At 49.2% G+C, this 23,111-nt stretch overlaps 2 protein-coding genes and 1 non-coding gene across 4 annotated transcripts in view; 1 reads left to right on the top strand and 2 right to left on the bottom strand.

Moving 5' to 3' along the window:
* LOC144136692 (uncharacterized) overlaps positions 1–23,111 on the top strand; it is a 128,579-nt gene that overhangs the window by 34,245 nt on the left and 71,223 nt on the right. The window lies entirely within an intron of this gene.
* Positions 1–23,111, bottom strand: part of LOC144136693 (uncharacterized) — a 45,995-nt gene that overhangs the window by 22,653 nt on the left and 231 nt on the right. The window lies entirely within an intron of this gene.
* Positions 7,736–7,807, bottom strand: TRNAC-ACA (transfer RNA cysteine (anticodon ACA)). Its single transcript has one exon. It is a non-coding gene; the product is annotated as a tRNA-Cys (tRNA).

Here is a 23,111-nt window from a genome sequence, read left to right as displayed (position 1 = left end):
GCGCGGTTCAGGTGTCCAACGATAAATGAGACAGATACTGCGCCATTTCCTTCCTCCCCCCACGACCAATTAATAATATTATTATTATTATAAATGGTGGCTGGTTATAGGAGGTTGCGGGATTCGAGTTCGCCATCTCCTGCATACTAACGCGTTGTCTGTGTCTTATAATAATAATAATAATAATAATAATAATAATAATAATAATAATAATAATAATAATAATAATTGGTTTTTTGGGCAAAGGAAATGGAGCACTATCTGTCTCATATATCGTTGGACACCTGAACCGCGCCATAAGTGAACGGGATTAAGGAGGAACTGAGGGAAGAAAGGAAAGAGGTACCGTAGTGGAGGGCTCCGGAATAGTTTCGACCACGTGGGATCTTTAACGTGCACTGACATTGCACAGCACTGGGCGCCTTAGCGTTTTGCCCCCATAAAAACGCAGCCGCCGCGGTCAGGTGCGAACCCGGGAACTCCGGATCAGTAGCCAAGCGCCCTAACTCAGAGTTCCCGGGTTCGAAACCGACCGCGTTCGTGTCTTGCGTTCTGCGAATGAAGTTAACTATGGGCACTTACTACCAGTTAACTACGTACGGTATAGGAATACAACTGGCTTCCCGGTATCGCAAGTCCGACGCGCTAAGTTTTTAACCCTTTGACACGCAAAATGAACTCTCAGCTTTTTCTGATAGCGGCTGCACCTAGCTGTTATTTCTTTGTTTCAGGTGAATATTGCATCCTTCACGTCGCAAATAAGGTATTTTATTTTTTTAAATGCCATATAGCGAACGCAGCAAGTCATATTTCGTTAAACAGTGAGCAGGGTAGCACGCCGTCCGCCATTTTTGCGCCTATTTCTCCACCAGTAGTAACGTAATTTTTTTAGCAATTTCGAGCGTAATGCGCATCTTCGAAATACGAATTATTTCCGCGATTCTTCGGGTGTATACTCGATGAGTCGCGGCATTTCGATGCTGCTATTTTCATCAATTATGAAAATACGTGACGAAAGCACTTTGTACGAAATTTTGCACGCCACTGCAAAAAAATTTACCGCTAGTATTTTTGCGCTGGAAAACTAACAAATTGTCTTTTTTAAGGCTTGGAGTTTCTAGTTAGACATAAAAATGTTTCTTTACGACGGAAACAAAGCATGTTGCGTCAAAGGGTCAACTTCGTGTATGCGATGAGTGCTTGATCCCTGGATTTTCCAGTGGCGAGCGAACAGCTCCATCTCTTCCTGTGCGGCCGGATCTTCTCTTGAAGAGATCGCGTACTTTAGATAAACGACAGAGATGGGAGTCGTGGTGCGACAAAACTTTACTTGTGCCCACTTGAATGAATTTCGTTCTTTTACTACTATGGATCAGTGTAGGGCACACGTTAGAAACAAAAATACGAATGAACATCTGCGTTCGACCCGCCGCGGTGGCTCAGTGGTTAGGGCGCTCGGCTACTGATCCGGAGTCCCCGGGTTCGAACCCGACCCGCGGCGGCTGCGTTTTTATGGAGGCAAGCCCGTGTGCTATGCGAAGTCAGTGCACGTCAAAGATCCCCCAGGCGGTCGAAATTATTGCGGATTATTAATTCTTCTCTTAGTCCCTCCTTTATCCCTTCGCTTACGGCGCGGTTCAGGTGTCCAACGACATATGAGACAGATACTGCGTCCATTTCCTTTTCCCCAAAAACCTATTATATATTATAAGATCTGCTTTCGCGAATTTCAAAGAGATTGTTTCTACTTTCTTGTATCGCCACGAGCGGTGAAGTGTGTCCAGCGTATGTAGATCCGATCGAAGCTCAAACTTGTGAATCGGTAAACTGCCCCGCTGCAGCGCGGAAAGTTTTTTTTTTTGCGTTAGCTAAGCGTGGCGCCCCCTCCGATACTCTGTCATCCGTGAGTTTCTAGTACGCTACCCCGTATTGTTGGCTGTGAGGTGACTGGCTGAAGGCGTAGTCCATTTTCGGTTCCGCCCGATTGCGCATCGCCCCATTCTTTCGTTTCTGCGGCAGCGCGGGAGACGTTGTTCAGGTGTCGGATCAGACCAGCTGTGAAACTTCGGCTCTCATCTTCGCTTTCTCTTATTCCTCCAAGACCCTTCTTATCGTGAGGTCTACATGGCGCACCCGTGTACCAGGAGGTCCGTCGTTTCGCTACACGAGGGCTGAGCACATCAGCTTGTCGAGCGCGTCCCAGCCACATGGCGGGGTGCCTGCCATGTCTCGGAACCAGCGATTTATACGCAGTTGCTTTATCTGTGATTGATGGTCCTGTCTTTGGACGCTCACGCGTGGAAGCTGGCTAGCCTGCGTAGCCTGCTGCATCCTATTTATTTTTCCCGCGGTGCTTTCTGGGGGTCCTCGCGACTGCCTCCTCGAACGTACAGGGAAGAGAGATCGCTTTGGCGCTGTGCGGTTCTTTCTCGGCGGCTGGGGGGCCTTTTTGCAGACCACGCCGGTCTGTGTTCGCGCGGGCTTGACGGAGACACGCATCCAAGCTCCGTGTGTGTGTATGTGTGTTGTGGCGCGCGTGGTCCGAATAACTGGTTAACGATCTGTGGTTGTGGGAGTTCGAGGCAGGCCTTGCGCGCACAGGTGTTGACGCGCCTGTATGCGTGATCGCGAACTTCTTCTTTAGGAGGTGTTGGATCAGCCTTGTGCGGCGTCGCGGAAGTTTTGAACGGTACGCGTGATCGCTAAAGATCACTTTACCCGCCGCGTTGGCTCAGTGGTTAGGGCGCTCGGCTACTGATCCGGAGTTCGCGGGTTCGAACCCGACCGAGGCGGCTGCGTTTTTATGGAGGAAAAAACGCCAAGGCGCCCGTGTGCTGTGCGATGTCAGTGCACGTTAAAGATCCCCAAGTGGTCGATATTATTCCGGAGCCCTCCACTACGGCACCTATTCTTCCTTTCTTCCTTCACTCCCTCCTTTATCCCTTCCCTCACGGCGCGGTTCAGGTGTCCAACGAAATATGAGAGAGATACTGCGCCATTTCCTTTCCCCGAAAAACCAATTATTATTATTATTATTAAAGATCACTTTTGATGTAGGTAGTCGTCTAACGGTGTTGACGAGCGGACGTTTATCTTGTTCTCTGCGTGTGACGAAGCGAATGAGAGAGGGAGATAATTTATTCTCAGAAAGGGAGCGCGTGGTTGTTGAAAGGTCGGGGTGAAGTTGAAGAGGTCGACGTATGTACTGAAGTCCGCACAGCTAATCGGAACTGGGCGAGTGGAAAATTGGAGGAAAACGCTGCCATGCAGTATCCCACACGAAAAGCTAGTTCTCTGAGCCCTGTGGAAAATAAGTCCAAACAGCTTTCGCCCGAGCAATAATATATGCTCAGTTGTGGTGTCCTCGCTTTTCCGGTCCTTCGGCATCCGTTCTGACCGTCTTTTCTTGATGACATCCCAAAAAGGGTATGCGCGTGCGAACTAATTTGAAGGTGTCGCGCAAGTCTCTCTCTTTAGAACACTGCTCTGTATATAAAGGCTGTGACGCGACTCTTCATCGGCCAGTTCCCGTACGCGGGCTCTATACGGGGGTCCTCAGTTTTCCGCCCTGTTTTAACGGCAGGGGACCGTTATCGCCCACGCAAGGGTTCAGAGTGCAAGGGCGAATGAGTCTTTGAAGCCTAACGTATGTCGGTGACGTCTGCCCGACGTAGTAGTATATAGGGATCGAAACTCGGATGTTTGCGCCGTGCACTCCGGCGAGCCCTTGCCCGTCGGTGACCCCCGTTCTCGTGTACGCGCGGGGCGCCGTTCCCGAAGCCCTACTATATACGTGCGCCGACTCGATGGCTTCTTCGGTCGTTATCCGCTTATCCGCGCTTTAATCGCGCCCCGCCGTCGCTATGATCGTCTCCGGGGTGATTTGTAAAAGACGATGGCCCCCGCCCCGCTGTGTATGGCGCGAACTGGCTTCCGGCTGGGAAGGTCAGAACTTCACGCTGCGTGCGTCGGTAGCGCCATCTCTTAGAAGAAAAGGAAGCGCTCTCCCGCTGTTCGCGTTGCAGGATTAAAGAGCCCCGTTGTTGTTCGCCTGGCGATTCTTAATAGTTCCGGTCGGCTCGCCAGATTGTCGTCCGCCATGCCGGCCAGATTCATTGGTTTCGGTCGACGCAGTCATTTCCTTTAGAGCCCGCAGGCCTTGCTCTGCAGGGAAGGACAAGGGCAAGGCTCTGTGGAAAGAAAAGGCCCAGTAGCTGTCGGATTCGGAAGTTTTGTTGTCGGCGTTCAGCGATCGCTGCACGTGGCGATGAGATTAGAAAGTCCGCAATGTGGGCGATTTTGGCGCGACTTGGGCAGGCGGCCTCCCGATGAACCCTCTTTAGCGAAGTCGCTGGACTGTGCATCCTGCGGGGTTCCATCCAGCATTCCCTTGACTGTGTTTGTCGAGGCTTCCGAAGGGAGTGCAGTGTATTGGTATACGGTTTTTTTGCACGCCAGTGATCGGATCACTCGGGTATACACGAGGTGCTTCTTTACGTTGCTCTGCTTTCATTGATTGCTTTCTCTTTGCAGTTCGAGAGACAAACTTTCGTACTTTGACGCTAGTGCTTTCATTTTATCTCATGCGTTGATGTAATTTATGCCGATTAAATTTTTCCTTATCTGTACCTGACCTTTGGTCGCTTTGTGCACGTAGGCGTTGTGTCTGGATCGCGGCAAGTAGGCAGCAGAGGAAGCCTATTCAGGCTTACCGCTTTTACATTGCGAGATTGCGCTGTTGGTAATGCTGACGTGGTGCGCACGTGCAAATCCTGTTTTTATTTGCTTCTTGCTGTTTACGCACCCGCTACGAATCCCAGTGTCGCGGATGCTTTCTGTGTCGATGCAGAGGTAAACGAAGCTGGTTTAGGCCTCGGCTATTTTACTCACTCAAAAAAGAGTCTCCGAAGATCTGAACCGCGCTCGTCGCTTCTGCTGTAACTTTCTAAAGTCGAACTGCAGCCTCGTGTCATCCACGCTTAGAAGCAGTATACCCAAGCCGCCGACTCGGCCACTGACCTAACTGGCACGCGCTTGCGGCATTTGAACGCTGCTTGGCCTCAGTGTGCGTTACGTCACGCTCGCCCCTTCCGTGCGCGGGAGGCGATTGGCGCCAGCTCGAGAAAAGCTCCGAGAATGAAGCCACGCGCGCAAAACCCCGCGAAATGGAGGCCGAAAGAGGAGAATGTCTCCATGCACAGCAGTGCGGTTTCAGCGATCATTTCCAGTTTCGTTTCAGTGTCCCTTTGCGACGCATTGTGTGTTGTCACGCCGTCGCTTGCGCAGTAAAGACGTTGCATGGGATATTTCGCTGCCCGGTCTGTTTTTTGCGCGCTCCCGCGCAGCGGCATCCATTATTCAGACGGTCGTACAAAGCGCCGCACAGAACAAGAGTGTGCAGTGTATATGTCGCGGAAGAAGCGTCGGCAGCGGAGGCGGACGCCCGCGTTTGAGGATGCGTAGTACAGTGTGACGTATGTGGTACTTATTACGATATCAGGCATTACAGTGTCCCGCGTGCCGAGCACGAGTGTACAGTGTGTATGTCGCGGACGAAGCGTCGGCAGCGGAGGCGGACGCCCGCGCTCGAGGAAATATAGTCCTGTGTAGTGTGTCTCGTAAGCGTTACAGCGTTAGGCGTTACAATGTCCCGCCGGGAGCGCACCTCTTGAATGAGCGAACGCGATTGTCAGCGGAGCGCCTTTCTCGTAACCCGTGGCGTGGCTGGTGCGGCGCAACTCTTGTGGGCGCACTCGTTTCCTCACCGTCCGATTCGTGCTTCTTCAATGGAAAAGAGTGATGTACCGTCTAGGCGGGCCCCCGATTAACGCGGCACGTGCGAGACGCGTAAAACATCTTTCACGTACCAGCGAAAATGCGAGCGAATCCTGCCGCCGCGGCGGAAAAACCCAGTTTCGAGTCGTCGCTGCGATGATCGGCGAGGTTCCAACAAGTTGGAAATTATCGCTGCGGACGCGCCGCTCAATCGCTCAGTCAGTCGCTTGCATGTGAACCAGCCTTGACGCGGCCGAGTGACTTGTGCGGATTGCTGGTGATCGAGCGAACGCATTGTTTCCTCGACTCTAAGGATGCTGCCGTCTCTTGCGTCACCGCGGCCCGAATTTAAACGTCGCGTGTGTGAAGGTCGTGTTTTGTCTTGGCGGAGCTTGCGAGTCGGTGCGCCTCGTTTATTGGCAGGAACCGTGGACCCCTCTGGAGCGGAGAGATCTCTGCTTGCGGGAGCATCCATTCGCCGTCGGAATTGAGTTTACGCAATACCGCACGCGGTGTGAAGACTCCCCATTGTGCAGCACTCGAGTGCTTTTGTATGGGCCGTGCGTTTTGGAGCGGAAAGCACGCCTATAGGCACGCGCTTTACAAACGCCTCTGATGGCTTTCCTTTTGTCTTGTTTTTTTTTTTTTTTGGGGGGGGGGGTAGTGATGAACAGCACGGCGCGGATGGAGGGGAAAAAAAAGGCTTTCTTGGTGGGACTAGGTGGAATGGGGAAACGCTTGCAAAAACAGGGAGCAGAAAACAGACACACTGCGTTGCGCTCACTTACAATGGTTGGCCCAGAAACGCTGATTAAGATTGCGTGGCACCCAGCTCATTCGAACTTGCCGCGAGTGAACTGTCAGCGCAAAGGCGATGCTTGCCGAGTGACATTCTTCGTCGCAGTTCACGCAAGCAGCTCTTGCTACGCGGTGTTCGCGCCTGTGCTCTGGTTTCATCATTAGAGGCGCGTGTGAACGCTGCCCTCGGCTTACGTCAGCCGCTTTTGAATCGCACAGTGTGACATGGCGCGTTGTGAGGTTGCACATCTTTCAGGGGAACTTTCGTCCTCGTTCTTCCGTGTCATCGCAATTACGGAGAGGTGCCCGCGTCAGCTAATAAGTCGCGCGTATTGTTCGAAAAAATTTGCCTTGTCGAGAATCTCTCAGTAGAGGGATTGCAATTTTTGTTTCAAGAGCTGCTACAACAAAACTTGCTTTCAAGGGTGGAAGCCTGGAATATTAAGTCTGAACGTTTAGTCCTACGTCATTCATGGATACGAGGTTATCGTAGGACACTAGCTGTGCGCCGTGCAAATTTGCTGTTTTCGTTCTTGCTGCCTAACGTGGAAACAGGATGGTTGAGAGAAACATATAAAAGTCGTGGCCGCTGGTTCGCGGTTGGGGCCGCCGTTTAAAGTCTCGTACGGTGGTCTCGGCGTTTTTCTGGGACAGTGACTATACTCACATCCATTTTAAGGCAGGTACTGCTGAAACGAGTGCGTTTGTCATAATTATATTGTGGTGCAAAGTTACGTTGTCAAAATGTTTCTCTGTATATCAAGATAGAGTCCGCAGTTTGAGCCCAGAGTGTCCCAGCCCTGAGTGTCGCAGCCTGCGCAATCTTCTACTTGATAGTAGCAGGGGTGCTGAAACTCTGCACGAGCTCTACGGCTCGCATTCAGCATTTCATTTTGGACAGTTGCTCTGGTAACCCGCCCATGGCTACTTTTTCCGTTTTTGGTTGTTAGGGAAAGGAAATGACGCAGTGTCTGTCTCACATCTCGGCGGACACATGAACCGCGCCGTAAGGGAAGGGATAAAGGAGGGACTCAGAGAAAGGAAGAGGTGCCGTAGTGAAGGACTCCCGGAACAATTTCGACCACCTGGGGGGATCTTTAACGTGCACTGACATCGCACAGCACACGGGCGCCTTAGCGTCTCGCCTCCGTCGAAACGCGGCCGCCGCGGTCGGGTTCGAACCCGGGTACCCCGGATTTGTAGCCCGGCGCCCTAACCACTGGGCCACCGCGGCGGGTCAAAATCTACCGCCCATGGCGTGCATGCACATGTCACGCAGGAGGAGGAGGGGTTGGGGGGTGGGCGAATCCATTGGGGTACACTTGAGGGTCACCGGACGCGACAGACGCGTCGCTTGTCCCCTTTATGAGTAGCATGGAAATTGGTGTGTGTGTGTGTGTGTGTGTTGTGTGTGTGTGTGTGTGTGTGTGTGTGTGTGTGTGTGTGTGTGTGTGTGTTGTGTGTGTGTGTGTGTGTGTGTGTGTGTGTGTGTGTGTGTGTGTGTGTGTGTGTGTGTGTGTGTGTGTGTGTGTGTGTGTGTGTGTGTGTGTGTGTGTGTGTGTGTGTGTGTGTGTGTGTGTGTGTGTGTGTGTGTGTGTGTGTGTGTGTGTGTGTGTGTGTGTGTGTGTGTGTGTGTGTGTGTGTGTGTGTGTGTGTGTGTGTGTGTGTGTGTGTGTGTGTGTGTGTGTGTGTGTGTGTGTGTGTGTGTGTGTGTGTGTGTGTGTGTGTGTGTGTGTGTGTGTGTGTGTGTGTGTGTGTGTGTGTGTGTGTGTGTGTGTGTGTGTGTGTGTGTGTGTGTGTGTGTGTGTGTGTGTGTGTGTGTGTGTGTGTGTGTGTGTGTGTGTGTGTGTGTGTGTGTGTGTGTGTGTGTGTGTGTGGTGTGTGTGTGTGTGTGTGTGTGTGTGTGGTGTGTGTGTGTGTGTGTGTGTGTGTGTGTGTGTGTGTGTGTGTGTGTGTGTGTGTGTGTGTGTGTGTGTGTGTGTGTGTGTGTGTGTGTGTGTTTTAGCTCGCGAAGGGGCCGCGGCTGTTACGGAAACCGCCTGATGCATATGCGCTCATGTATGCGCACAGCCTGTTTACACGAGATGGCTGTTCGCGACGCAGGCGGCGGATCGCGGTATAACGTTGCCTCAGTGTGATTGAAGCCACCCTCGTTTTCTTCGCGTTTTCCTTCGCTTTCGGCGGGCATTTTGTTGCCAGGTCATTCTGCTCCCCCGCTTAGGGACCCTGTCCGTTCCTTCACCCGGGATTAGGCTGGATTAGTTTCCATTTTCTACGTAGAGTGTGTGCGTGTGTGCGCGTGTATGTATACGTGTACTACAGTATGTATACGTGTACTACAGTATGTATACGTGTACAAGTGCGCGGACTAGTTTTACGGCTTCATTTAGCTCACCGTAGGTTTTTCTTTTTTGTTGTTGTTTTAAAGTATGCGAGTATGCGTCGCTAAAGAGAACGTTATAACGCTACAAAATCTTGCTCCCTGGACTGAATGTTATCACCTGGTGGAAAATTGAATGGCGCGTGTTTGTAGGTGTGCGAGGATGTTGCTCCACTCGTCACCGTATACGTCTTCTTTAGACTGCGTCTTGCTTGGGCGTTTCTTTTTTTTTTCGCTTTTATTCTCGACTTCAAGATCGCACGACCACGATCTCTGGCACTGAAGCCCAGGTATATATTCCGCGCAGTTTGTCGGACGCCTGTTTGCTTTCCTCGGAATCTATTTCTTCCGCTTTTTTTTCTCTCTTCAGTAATCTGCCCTTCGAACCGGGCAATCTGTGTCCGTCTGAGTAGTAGCCGGAGGCGATACAGCGGGTTCTCTTTTCCTTGGTGATTGGTCTTTGTCGGTGTGATTCTCTCCCGGCTTCTCCCTGTGACCAATTGTCGGCAGCTCGGTGCAGAGTCGCTTCAGTTTTCAGCGCTTTTAACAGAGTGGCTCAGTGCAAAAGCGCGGATCCTCAGGTCTCATCGCTGCTTTCGTGCACTTTTTTCTCTTCTTGTTCTCAGCCTTAGTTTCTAGCACCGTAGCACCGATTCCAGGGAATCGTATCAAGTTCTCTCTTGTCATTACCGCCACGTGTCGTTTATATTAGCGTGGGTTTTAGCTCCAGGGCTTGGCAGTTAAATTGGCAGTACGTGCGTTGACTGCACTGCGATCACTGTGTTTCGCCCAGAGGTTTTGATTTGCTTCATTAGCGCTGTGATGAGGTAGTAATTTCAGAGCGTAACTACGTGACTCTTTGCCCCCCCCCCCCCCCCCCCCCCCCCCCCACCCCCTTCCACCTTTCTGTCTCTCGCTTTGTCCTCAGTGCCGAGAAGCAGGGTGCTTGCAAGACTACAAACGTACAGCTAGAAGCAATATGAGGGGTAACACGGGATGTTCAAAGTGCGCGAAATACGAGGACATAGGCAGGCAACGAGGACCGCACAAAACTCCGCGGGCGCAGCTCATTCGACCTTGCTGCGAGTGAACTGTCATGTCAGCGCAGAGGCGATGCTTGCGCAGTGACAAGCGTAAGCTTAGCCGGCTGCTCTTTCCGAGTGCTTTGCGAAGCGCGGAGGCCACGAGCTCCCCTCTCATATTGCTTCTAGCTTATACACGGTCGTCGGAAGGTCTATATTTAACACCCCTTTTCACTCGTCTTTTCTTTTTAGCAGTTCTACGCGCCCTGTGATCGAGCAGTTCGACAATACATTAAATGAGGATCGATCACAGTTAACAGAGTTTCACGAGTGTCCTTTTTGTGTTTTTTTTTGTTCCTAGCATTCGCTTCTCTATCTGTGTTCGAGCGCCTCGCTTCGCAGTATTTACGTAAGGTCTTCACATTGTTACGAACGAGCTCACGGTCGGGATGGTTGTTACGCTGCAAGCGATCTCCTCAAACCTATTTGAATATCAGCTTCGCGAATTGGTGAATCCGCGGTCCCCGAAATTTTGAAAGTGGTGCTTAAAATATAGCCGGTTGCCGCGGGCAGTGAAGAAGTCCGTAGCCCATTAATAGTCTTCGGCGGCAGTGCGGTATACACTTCGGGTTTATGCCTCCCCCCCCCCCCCCCCTCCCTCCGTTACGTTCTCGTTCGATTGTATCCTGAAGCGGCTTCTGCCCTCTAAGCTGCCCCGAACTGCCCAAACTTAGAGGTGAGCTGTTGGGTCACACTTAAGGCGTGCAGAAGCCATTGATCGACGCACCCTGCGGCATCGCTGGCTTTTTTGAATAAATGGCTAATAAGACCCAGCTATGTATTGCGACACCATAGTCCCGAGAGCGCGTGGGTTGGGACTGGAGAAAATTTTTAATTTACTGCGGTTGGTACCGCACAAGTACGGCATAGATGGGGGAGGGGGGGTTGGACATCCCGGCTTTGATTTTTTTTTTAAATTGTGGGCACCACTTTTTCGGTGTTTATTTCCGAACACATTTTTCCGGGCTTTTTGCGGTGAATTGAATTTCCCGCGATGTATTACCGCTATATATCTGCGATATACGTGGCTCCCCTGTGCGCTCAAGTGCACTCTAAGCACGAGTAGGCCTTTATGGGAGTAAAAAACGGTGTGAGCTGTCCTATATAGCCCCCTCCGCTTTATAAAATGGAATGCCTTAGCGTTTTGCCTCCATAAAAACGCAGCCGCCGCGGTCGTGTTCTAATCCGGGAACTCCGGATCGCTCGGCTACTGATCCGGAGTTCCCGGATTCGAACCCGACCGCGGCGGCGGCGTTTTTATAGAGGCAAAACGCCAAGGCGCCCGTGTGCTGTGCGATGTCAGTGCACGTTAAATATCCCCAGGTGGCCGAAATTATTCCGGAGCCCTCCACTACGGCACCTCTTTCTTCCTTTTCTTCTTTCACTCCCTCCTTTATCCCTTCCCTCACGGCGCGGTTCGGGTGTCCAACGATATATGAGACAGGTACTGCGCCATTTCCTTTCCCCCCAAGACCAATTATTATTATTATTATTATTATTATTATTATTATTATTATTATTATTATTATTATTATTATTATTATTATTATTATTATTATTAATGCGCTAGAGTACAGCTTACTCCATTTTTACTCCATTCTGTTTGGAGTGTGTAGTTTATCTTGTCCGGTTGTGGATAAATGCAAGTGCACTTATCCACGCGTTCCCCTTCAGTCAGGGAACGAGATGTGAGAGGAGTGAACGATTCACAAGAACAAAGTCTCCAATTGAAAATACCGCGAGAACGCGACCGTTGCCGAAATCCAGAAGCAGTCAGAGGGCCTCTGACCACGGATACTGCACACGATGACGGCAGCAGTGCAAGTGCCCGCTGAACCGTCGCGGAAGCCAGAACGTGGCACTGTTTTGAAACTGTGGCGCATGGTTTCTAGGTGGCGGTGGCTTGTTTCAGTTAAAAAACGTTGGCAGCGTCCTTGCTGCATGCCGTGCGACAACGTAGTGGAGACTGTAGGCCTGCACCCTGCACTCCGCTCGCTGGCCTCCGCACTTGGCGACCGATTATGACCGATGTCTTGTGACCGATTGTAACGCGTACTCTATAGCCTGCAATCTATGCCGCACACATGAAGGCTACCGACCTTTCTCGGTTAAAGCGGAATTTCAAACAGGGGATTCGGCGTACATGTATGTTTTCTTTTTGTTTAAACCGAAATCTTTAACTGCTGTAGTCGGATACAACTCAAGAACGAAGTGGCTTTTACCTGTCAAAGGACCCCCTTCCAGACAATGGCGTCGGCCGATTCTCATGACCCTGGTAGTGTGACAAATCAGGCGGCACCATGCAGAGAGGGGTGTATTCCCGACCACAGAAGGAAGGTGTAGCGCCCTCTCTTGGGCGGCGGCAGTGTTTCGATGGAGGCGAAACGCAAAGGCGCCCGTGTGCTGTGCGATGACAGTGCACGTTAAAGATCCCCAGGTGGTTGCGATTATCCCGAGCCCTCCACTACGGCACCCCTTTCTTCGTTTCTTCTTTCACTCCCTCCTTTATCCCTTCCCTTACGGCGCGGTTCAGGTGTCCAACGATATATGAGACAGATGCTGCGCCATTTCCTTTCCCCAAAAAACCAACCAACCAACCAAATTTTTCCCTCCCGGAACGAGGCGTATAGGAACCGTGAGTCGCGACTTCTTCGCTTTGCTTGAAAAACAGCTTCCCCGCAAAACTGCAGCGCCGGCACGTGGGATGCAGCTTCAGCGAGGTGCGCCTCAGCTGGGCTCGGGGCAGCTTTAAGGGAGAGAGAGAAGCCTTATAGTCTGCTGCAGGATAGGCCTTTCACGCATTATTCACTTTTCGCCTGACGTCTGCGTAGCGCTTCCGCCTAAAATAACCCATCTAAGTGACAGGGCACCGTGCTCAGGCGTGAGTAGGCGGCAGCAGCGTCGGTGTTTATGGGTTCCTGAGGGCAAAGTAGCGGGAAGCAGGCCGGCAAGGAAAAGGAATGGTCACGCAATGCATAAGGGGAGCGTAGGATGGGCCTAGTTCTGCACCTTTTCTGTGGCAGGTCCTTTTATATCCTTTAGTGACCGATGGCTGCTATGGGCGAGGCGCGCTCGCTGATGGGCGGATGTAGGTCTTCTGCACGAGTAGGTTTGCCGGAGGCGTATATCTGTTTGCGTGGAGCCGGGACCTCGGATGCGTGACGCCCCCCCCCCCCCCCCCCCCCCCCCCCCTCCTCTTATAGGCATCATACCATAGATGGACAGTTTATTATAGTTGACTTTCGCGATTATAGATTATCTACGCAGTAGTTTATTTGCGTGCCCGGTGTGTGTAGAACGCGCTACTTCGAAAACTTCATTCTGGTGTGCGTTGGAGGACAGCAGGAATTACTTCGGCGCTGACGTGTAGGACAAGACGTAAATTAGTTCGTTTCGCTCTCGTTGCGGCTGTGTTTTTGCATCTTTGCGCCTTTATAAAGCTGTCAGCAGGACCGGAAGGTCGGCGGCTGTAGTTTGCCGAGGGAAGCGTAGGATTCTCTCTCAGCTTCTCGGAGTCGAGGGTTTTGTTGATGCTCGAGGGTGGCATTTTTCGTAATTTTTTGCTCGCCGGAGTACGACCGTTCGGTCATTTCTGCGTCAGTCTCTGTTCCTTCCGTGGCACGGCATGAAACGCGAAGGCATGATCAAGACCATTGGCGGCATAACGTCCGAATAAAGTCCGAATAACGTCCGAATTACGGCCGTCTGGTATTCGGACGTAACCTCCGATCAAAGTCTAAATAACGTCCGAATAACGGCTGAATAACTGTCGGTTGAGAAGCGGAGCGTCTTACGCGTGGTCGTCCTTACTGCAGGGAGGCCAAATCAGGCCATCTCTGATTGAGCTTTTTCTCTCTAGAGGCGCACCGAAAGGTCCGAAACGTAAAGCGAACAGTCCCTTTCAGGACGCATGCTCTGGAGGCATTGCGGTGCGCATCGAGGGAAACTCAAGTCCGCGGCATTCATGTCGCGTTAGAAGGTCGACGTAAACGGACCGTTTGACGGATTCCTCATACTTAATTTTGCGAACTGTTTTTGCGTGGACTGGGACGCTGTCATAAGGGCGACCTTCACAACTGGCGGGGGCGCTGTTTGGAATAGATGCACTGTGTGGAGAAAGCGTAGATCTTCGTCCTCGCTGTAGGATAGGCCGCTTGTCCGTTCGTGTGGCTACTGCGCTTCACTACAGCTGCTACATGTAGACCCATGATCACTGGAATTGCCATGCTCTGTGTACTTTCACAATCGCGCAATTGGAGCTACTGGCTGCTCGGCGCATTGGCTTCGGTGTTCGCAGGTTCAGAGGAAAATTTCATGCTTCGTTTTTTTTTTTCTAAGCTGCCACGGGCAACGCCTTTAGTGAACGAAGCGGAATGAGAGAGAGAGCGAGACGAAGAGAAAGAAGAGAGATTGGAGGAAATAGCCGGCCTGTTCTGTTCGCTGTGAGGGTAACTCTCAAGCGTGCAATGAGTCATCTGTGTAGCGTCCGCGCCTTCTGCATCGGCAGCTACTTCCGGTACAGGTCAACACACGTAAAAAAAATGTGAATCCCTGTTTCAAGGATGTTAACACCAGTGCGACGCGCCGAGTTCACAGAGCTGAAAGGAAAACTGACAGTTAAAAGCGTAGTATTCAGAATTAAACAGTTTGTCGTGATCATTAAGTGCCTGTAATGAAATATCTGCAAGTAATAAAAAAATTGCTGTAATAACTTTGGGGCCCGTGAAATCTAGCTGTATTATGTACTGCGTATCTGACCCGTTATAATACGTGCCAAGCCGGTCCCATAAAACGCTTCATGGTGACACGTACCCCCTTTGGCAAAAGTAACCGAGCAACAGATTTTTGCTTCTAAACAGTATAACGGAGCCTTTACGGCACCCCTAAAGAGCAAAGGTCAAGGGTTCACCTTACTTTACACAGATTCAGAGCTTAAGGGCTCCCAGAAGTATTTCGCTACGGGGCTGAGAAACAAACCACCATTGCCCGGTTACTTTTGGCAAAAGCTGTACTTTCGCCGACGAGGTAGGCCGCAAATACCTTTCTTTCTTTTTTTTTATAAATTTAATTCCCTTCCTTCACCGGTAGTCGCTTTCTGCGTTTTTCTATCTTATTTTCGAGTGAGCGCTTAGGAAATGAAATTTGAAAGTTTTCTTACGCATCCGAGCGTTTTGTCAACATTTCTTTTACGACGTAGGCCTCCGTGCCGAGAATGTAGCACAGTCGGGTATACTTTGCAGTCCGCGCCATACTCATTCGTAACAGTATTTTGTTTCGCCTGCCCGCTTCGTTTGCTCTCAAATGATGAAAGCCTACCAGCGTGGTCCAAGCAAGAAGCAAGTTGCGAAAAATCTGCTCCGCGGCATTGTGGCTCGTGCTGTGTCAAAACGAAGTTTTTTTTTTTTTTTGGTTTAGTTTATGGGGGCTTCACGTCCAAAAGCGACTCGGGCTATGAGGGACGCCGTAGTGAAGGCCTCCGGAAATTTCGACCACCTGGGGTTCCCTAACGTGCACTGACATCGCACAGTACAGGGACGTCTAGAATTTCGCCTCCATTTGAAATTCGGCCACCGCGGCCGGGATCGAACCCGCGTATTTCGGGTCAGCAGCCGAGCGCCGTATTTCGGCTTTTGCCGCCGCGGTGGATCTGTGGTTTTGGCGTTCGGCTGTTGATCCTATAAGGTCGCGGGTTTGACATCGGCAGCGGCAACCGTACTTCTATGGAGGCGAAAAATAAGCGCAGCCGCGTGGCACATTGCTCGCTGCGCGGTTGCTTCGCTCCGTCGGTGGTGTAGCTAGCGCCGCCTATGAAAGCAACGTGCAATCGGATGTACCACCCCAACATTGTTTTAATGAAATAAAACTGTTTTGCCGCGGCTGTCTGTCGTTTAAAATGTGCAGTTAAGTAAGTAATACGCCTTAAAAAGTTTTACCAGTGCGCGGTTTCAAGAGGAAAGTATTAACTGCAGCTGGGAAGTACATTCCGCTGGTTGGCGTACCTTTATTAATTGGATTAGTTGCAGCCATGATAGCAATCGCGTTTCGTTGAGCGGCGCAGCTGATCTTCGTTTTTAGAGCGGCAGTGTTTTCTTCTTTTGTTTTAACTGACTAAATTCCAAAATTCAGCAGAAAGGTACTTCATTGTAATGTAAGGACACAAAGCATGCGTGCAGTCTTCAGTATTGTGAAATAAGCGCCTTCAAGAAGCATTCGGATGCTTCGCATTTGCTTCACTTCATGAAAATAAACCGCAGCGTGCTCATTTCAGTTGAACGACCTTTCACTTTGGCAAGCGTTATTTCAAGGCGTCCCTTGAAGTACGCTGAAGCTATATTTCGCAAGTTCTATTTCACTGTTTCAGAACGTGCGGCAGCGTTTTCTCTTAAGACGATTTGTATATATAAAAAAATGTGTGGCTGAGACTGGCAGCTGAATGCGGCGAGGATGCCTTCTGAAGTGTTTCTTCTGGGAAGGAAAGAAATCTTGGAAAGAGGGAAGAAAAAAAGAAACGACCGGGCCGCACTTTTCGTGGACGTCATCCATAGTGCCGTTTTCATCAACCGAAGACTTGCCCCTGATTTACGGTGTATAGGTTACACGTGCCGTCCTTGTTCTTGGGTATCTACGCCCGGCACCTCGCCCACATTGCCTACTACGCAGAGTTCTCGTTGTTGCCAAATCCCGTTACGTAGAAGCCCGGTTGTTGCTGAATCCGCGGCGAAAAAGAAACAAAAATAAAGAAATGGCAATTGGTAGACTGAGAGGAACGCTGTCGGCTTACGCGGCCCTTTGATGACTGCTCCGATTTTTTTTTTTTTGCTGAAATGGCGAGTGCCGTATTTCACACGTGATCTTGAGGAAGGGGCGGGGGGGGGGGGGGGGGGGGGGAGCTGAGTAAGCGAAGAGCTTGGAGTGGTATCTCTTTGAAAGTCGCTCATTGGCTTCCAATTTCAAATGCTGGAAACCGAAAACGGCTCTGGTTATACGAGAAAGCTAGGCCGCCAAAGCAAAACAAAGTGTTCGGACGAAGCGGACCGTTTAGAACGCAAGGGACACCCCATGCGAGGAAGGTTCCGTACGTGTTACGGGGACCATTCCGTAATGGGTGCGCAAGGTGCTAACGTCGTTAATTGGTCGGGAGAACTGGAGTGTACAGTGTTAATGCTGGGCTATTTTTATGCCAACTTACATGGACAGAGCTCACAACTATCGCGTTGGTACCTTTAGACACGCGGGAAGTTTGCCACGGACGTAGAGACGTATTGTGTACGTGTGCAGTGCGTAAAAATGGAAGGCCGTTGTCCATTGAGGCTTTCTTGTTAATGGAAGAACTTGGAGCAATCTCACCTTAACAAAAGTGTCAGAGCATGGACCGCTTATTTCACGAGATATTATGTATTTGAACATCCTTGAACAATTACTTCGTCGGTTTGATTTTTCGCGTCTCTTTTCTTTTATGATTGTAATTGTCATTTATTTATGTATTCTAGTTTACATTTTGATGATCCTACTTTACATTTTGATGAGCATACTTGTGCCGTTTTGCGGTTTCTGCAGCACTTGCAACCAGGAATGTACACGGCGGGACACTTCACATTGAACAGGCAGAGCGAGCGTAAAAACTTGATTGAAGAAACACGAAAACGGTGCTTTGTATGACGCAACATTAAACAACTGTTCAGCTATATCACACATTAGATGCGGTCAAATGCACTGCGGCAGTCAACTGTGTTGTCAGAAATGCAAAGCAAAGCAGCTTTAACATCGAGTTAGTCGTCGACAAAAACTTTGTCTGAATAGACTTATGTTTCTTTGTGCATATTTGGCTTTTCTCATCGAACCAATGCATTAGTTTTCTTCAATTAACTTGATGAGACGCAAAAGTGTCAGCACCTTTTCCAGTATTTTGTGTATATTTCTAGCAGCGCGTGAAACTTGCATTTATTCGGGCTAAATTTACGCTTAGGTTTCGCAAAAAATCCTCATATTGATCGCAAATACATAGATATTAATACATACATATTTGATGTCTTGTAGTTGTTTCATTAAGCCTCGAGTTCTCTGGTTATTTTCTGCAAAATTGTTTCTTAGCAGTTAAAACGAGGTGTGCTATATAATCCATAAACGCGTGGGACTCATGTCCATGTGTGCAGTGAAAACACAGTGGCCTGAGTAAAAGCGCCAACATCCCCAGTCGAAAAAAAAGCACGACAGAACCGTGGCTAATATAGGACAAAAATTTTTGCCTTTTTGTCGTAATGACAGGTTTTTCTCTTGCTTTGTGGTATTTTTCTTGAGTACTCTAGTTTTTTGTTGAGTGCTTTTGTGTTGGCTGTGTAGTTCTGAAGTACTTTTCTGCGGTAAGTACACAGAATTCTGTTGTGACTACAAAAATTTTGTTAAAACTTCATGCACAAAAACATCACAGAAAATCTGTTGTGATGACAGCAATTTGTTGTTTTTCGACTGGGATTGGTTTCTCCTAATAATGGAGGCTTTTAGCATACCGGACGCGTATTAGCGTAGACGCCTATGTCGGCATACCGGACGCCGGCTGCGCACGCCCTGTGACACCGCCACCCATGCATCCGGTACACGTCTACGCTAACGCGTCTCCGGTGTGCTTAAAGCCTCTATTACAATATGGGTGAGATGTGGAGAGCAATTTAGATCGGTTTGACGCAACTCGAATTTTAGGAAGAATGGTGAAAATTGTTTAGACGGCGTCGCCATGGCCGCTCGATCTCCTCGATATGGGTATATTTTTATCTGGTGGTGATGCTACCTCAAAACGACTTGTGGCTACCGATGAAATATGGCCCACATAGCGGACTACATCAATATGAAATTTGACTACCTTGCATTCGAGTCCGTGAAAAAGGTGTTATCTCTCGAGCCTCGGTGCAATCTTCGACAGACTGCTATTGTAATTCAAGAACATGACGATTTTTTCACGCACTATGGCTTTTGCGCGCGTATTCGGGGCAAGTGGAGCTCACGGTAGGGGTCCAGCGTTAAGGTAAAGTCGCTGGCGTGTTGCATTGTTAATGCAACGCTTCCTTCGAAAGCAGGTCACGGATACACCGTAACTGTGGACTAGGGTACGTGAAAACCGTGCTCGAGAGGCGTACCAAATTGATTGGGCCTGCGCGCAAGTTGGCTTTGTATTACGTGGGAGGGCCGGACCACAAATGGGCAAGACAGTAAAGAGCATGCGAATATAAACCGTCCCCCAGTGGGTTCTATGCATTTTTAACCGATAATTAGTGGACCGGGCCGTCATTTGCTTACGGAGGATGTCTCTCTCGAATTGACTGTGCGAGTATGAGTGCGCAACGTTTACTTATATAGCTTTCCGCCTTACTTCCTCTTTACTTTCCACCTTACTTGTGTACAGCTAGGTCAACAAGGCTGTTGTCCTCGAATGCGCAGTTTAGTGATTTATTTATTTTAGCCCTAGGGCCGTGTTCAAATTTGATTGGGTACAAGAAAAATAACGCGCGAAAGTTGTTTGTTCGTATAATTTTATTCCTGCGAGTGCAGTGTTAGCTGAAGTTTCAAGAAAAAAATTACCTACGCAAAAGCTATCAGTGCATTCATGAGTCTTTACATGTTTACGCAGTGCTAGAGTTTCGCGAAAAATGGGGTCACCGGAAATGGTTAGAATTTCGCCGGGATTGCCATTCCACTGTTTGGACGGGCGAGACACGAACGGCTGAGAAAAGCCGTTTCAAATAATGGGATTCCACGTTTGGGACGATGATCGACGCGATCCGGTGTTCAGTGCGGTATTTAATTGAACTCAGTGTGTACCGTTGGAATGCTCGTGGACAGTCGTTTTAATGGCATCTAAAGAACGTTACTGTAGCCGAGTTCCAAAAAAAAAAAAAGAATGTTTGAGTGGTACGCGACCGAACTGACAAGTGTTATTTCTTCGGTGTCTGTTTACATTTCTGGTGAATGTGGGTAACGAGCTTAGTCTCACGTTCATAATCACAGTACCGCAGTGTCGCATTATAGCGCATCTTTAGTGCCGTTCTCGCCATAAGATTTCCCGCGTATAAAGACATTTAAAGTACCGACAACCCTGCCTTATTGCTTCTTCCGTCCCGTTCACAGGTTATGATACACGGCGACATCGTCGCCGCGATCCCGCCAGATATTGTACATTCGTGAACAGTATAACAGGGAACGAGCTTTTCGCACAAAATTGCCGATTTTCCGGCTATTTCTTCGGTAGATTTTAGAACGTCTTTTGGATATTATACGCCGAGAGGAAAAGCGTTTAAAAACCAGAGGAAAGAACTGTGCTTGTCACAAATATTTATGAAGTAATCACCAAATGAGTGCTCAAACATTTTTCCCTCTTACATTGATCATGACTGTATATAAAGGCGACTGCTTTATGTCGGCTGCTTTTATATCGTATGCCGCTCCCGCCTTTGCTTTCTTTTGCCGGCTTGCATTTCGTTTTTCTCTTTGTTCGTTTCGCAACACTACTGCTCTTTGCGCTTCTCGTTTGAAAACACGTTCGATTTTTGTAAGAAATTAGTTTGACTTAATTTCATCGGCAATGGCTGGACAGCTCGATCCCCGTTCAGTACGTGTGCTCTCAACTTAAGTCGTACCCGAGCAGTGAATCTGAACAGAAGACTCCCGTGCGTTCCACTTTGACCAACTAACCAGCCTAACGACTGATAATAATAATAATAATAATAATAATAATAATAATAATAATAATAATAATAATAATAATAATAATAATAATAATAATAATTGGTTTTGCCGGAAAGGAAATGACGCAGTATCTGTCTCATATATCGTTAGACACCTGAATCGCGCCGTAAGGGAAATGATAAAGGAGGGAGTGAAAGAAGAAAGGAAGGAGGTGCCGTAGTGGAGGGGCTCCGGAATAATTTCGACCACCTGGGGATCCTTAACGTGCACTGACATCGCACAGCACACGGGCGCCTTAGCGTTTTGCCTCCATGAAAACGCAGCCGCCGCGGTCGGGTTCGAACCCGGGAACTCCGGATCAGAAGCCGAGCGCCTTAACCACTGAGCCACCGCGGCGGGTCCTAACGACTGGCGCGAATCGTGTTTCGACGTGAAGAAGGCCCTCCTCGCATTGAGACATGAACGACAGGTCGCCCGCCGAAGTCGCGTTACAGGTTCGAGTGGCGAAACAATGTGCTCGCATTTCATTTTGTACGTCCGGGTTTCAATTTCTAGATGATATAGTTGACTTGAATCGACTTTAGCCAGTTGGAGCCAATACTAGAAATTCAAATATATATATTTTTGCATGCTAAAAAACACATATTTGTACACTGTAACAGCGATATGAGGGGCGTGCACATTTCTGAGGTGAATTTCGTGAAGAAAAGGAGTATACGCTGGTGCACTCAGCGCAATCCGTTTCAGAGAGCTCTGACGGGGTCGCTATTTTCCATCGCTAAAGCGCTCTGCGTTCGCATTCCAGTCGAAAAAAAAACGACAGAATCTTGCCCTAAATACGACAAAATGTTTTGTAGTTACGGGAGATTTTTTGTAGTATGTCGTTATGACAAAGGACAGCACAGTACTACGACAAATTCTGTTGTCACTAAAAAAACTTCTGTTGTTACCACAAATTCATGGCCCAAAACACTACAAAAAATTGTTGTGATGACAGAAAATTTTCTCTGTTTTTTTCGACACGCGCGCAGTGACGCAGATGTTGGTAACGGCGATTTGAAGTTGTCCCGTGGTGGAAACGGAAATAGAAAGAGAAAAAAATAAGTTAATTTGTCAATTCCGTGACTACGAATGTTTGTTCAGGCTTTTCTGACGTGTTAACGATTCTAGCAAGCGTTTAAATCGGGGAAAAAAAAAAAAAGAAAACCAGACTTCTCGTCGTTTTCTCAAAGTTAAAACCTACTTTACCGCCCGCGTGTTGTTTCAAAACTCATTTCACGCAGGTCCGTAGCTGAGCCAGTTTCCCGTCCGTCTCGATGACAGGTTAATGCGTGATTTTTTCCCCCTCAAACTGCAGTTTTTTTCCTAACCAATAAAACTTTCCGAAAAAGAAAAACTTCCGCGCGCTGTCAGCGCACGTCAAGTTACGCCGGATTGTCTAAATTAATCCGCCGCCCTCCACTACGGCGTGCACCACAGCCCGCGTGTCGCTTCGTGGTGTTAAATTCGGGGCAGTGTAGAATTTCATTTCAATCCGCATATAAGGGCAGAATTCGCACATAAGTGAACAAAAAATTCCGAAGGTACACCTGGGCTACGAATGTTTCGTCAGTGGGGAGCTCCGAATTAATCTCGACCATCACCCGGGGTGCTTCAACATGCGTCGAAATTTCAGCACACGGCAATTATTTTCAGTTTCTTCGCCCTCGTCAAAACGCGGCAGCCGCCGTGTCCCGGTACGGAACCCGCGATGTCGTGCACCGGCACCCGACTGTCGTAGTCACTAAGATGCGTACACCAAGACGAGTGGGATAGGAAGCACTCAAGCCCCGTATCCGGGAGGAATATAACATTTCTTTAGTCACATTTTTTTTTAGTTAGTGTTGGCGTTAAGCTTGTGGGCAACTTCGGACCTTTAGCACCTGCTACTAAATATTTTGACTGCTAGACAAAATGCTTTGAATTCGATGCAGCACAGCCCAGCGATCTGCGGATAAGGGTGACGTAAGAGGCAGAGAGCTGGGGCGATTACAGCAACAATTCGCGGTAATGATATAACAGCGGAATTCAAGAGGTAGTGAACTTTGACGGGGGGCATGCAGTTCGAAAAACAGGTAAGTGATGATCTGTTCGGGTAACGGAGCGGATGTCAAAAAGAAAAAAAAAAAGACAGGAGAGCGTAAACTGTGCGGGCACAAATTCATATGGCGAGACAAGACAGTAGGAATTTTTTTCCTGTTTGAATAGGGATTTGGAAACCGGCGCGGCTGGCGCAGGACTAGGAATCATTCGTAGAGGTATTCGCACGGCAGGGGACCCAAAGGATTTGACGATAGCGAGTACTTAATTATCTCCACGTCCCTAGAGTTTCGACTCCTGCCGTGTTCGTATTCTTTTCC

This window comes from Amblyomma americanum, chromosome 6 (assembly GCF_052857255.1).
Source record: "Amblyomma americanum isolate KBUSLIRL-KWMA chromosome 6, ASM5285725v1, whole genome shotgun sequence".
Lineage (NCBI taxonomy): Eukaryota > Metazoa > Arthropoda > Arachnida > Ixodida > Ixodidae > Amblyomma > Amblyomma americanum.
Note: the sequence above shows the minus strand (reverse complement) of the source record. Positions and strands in the feature narration are given on the sequence as shown.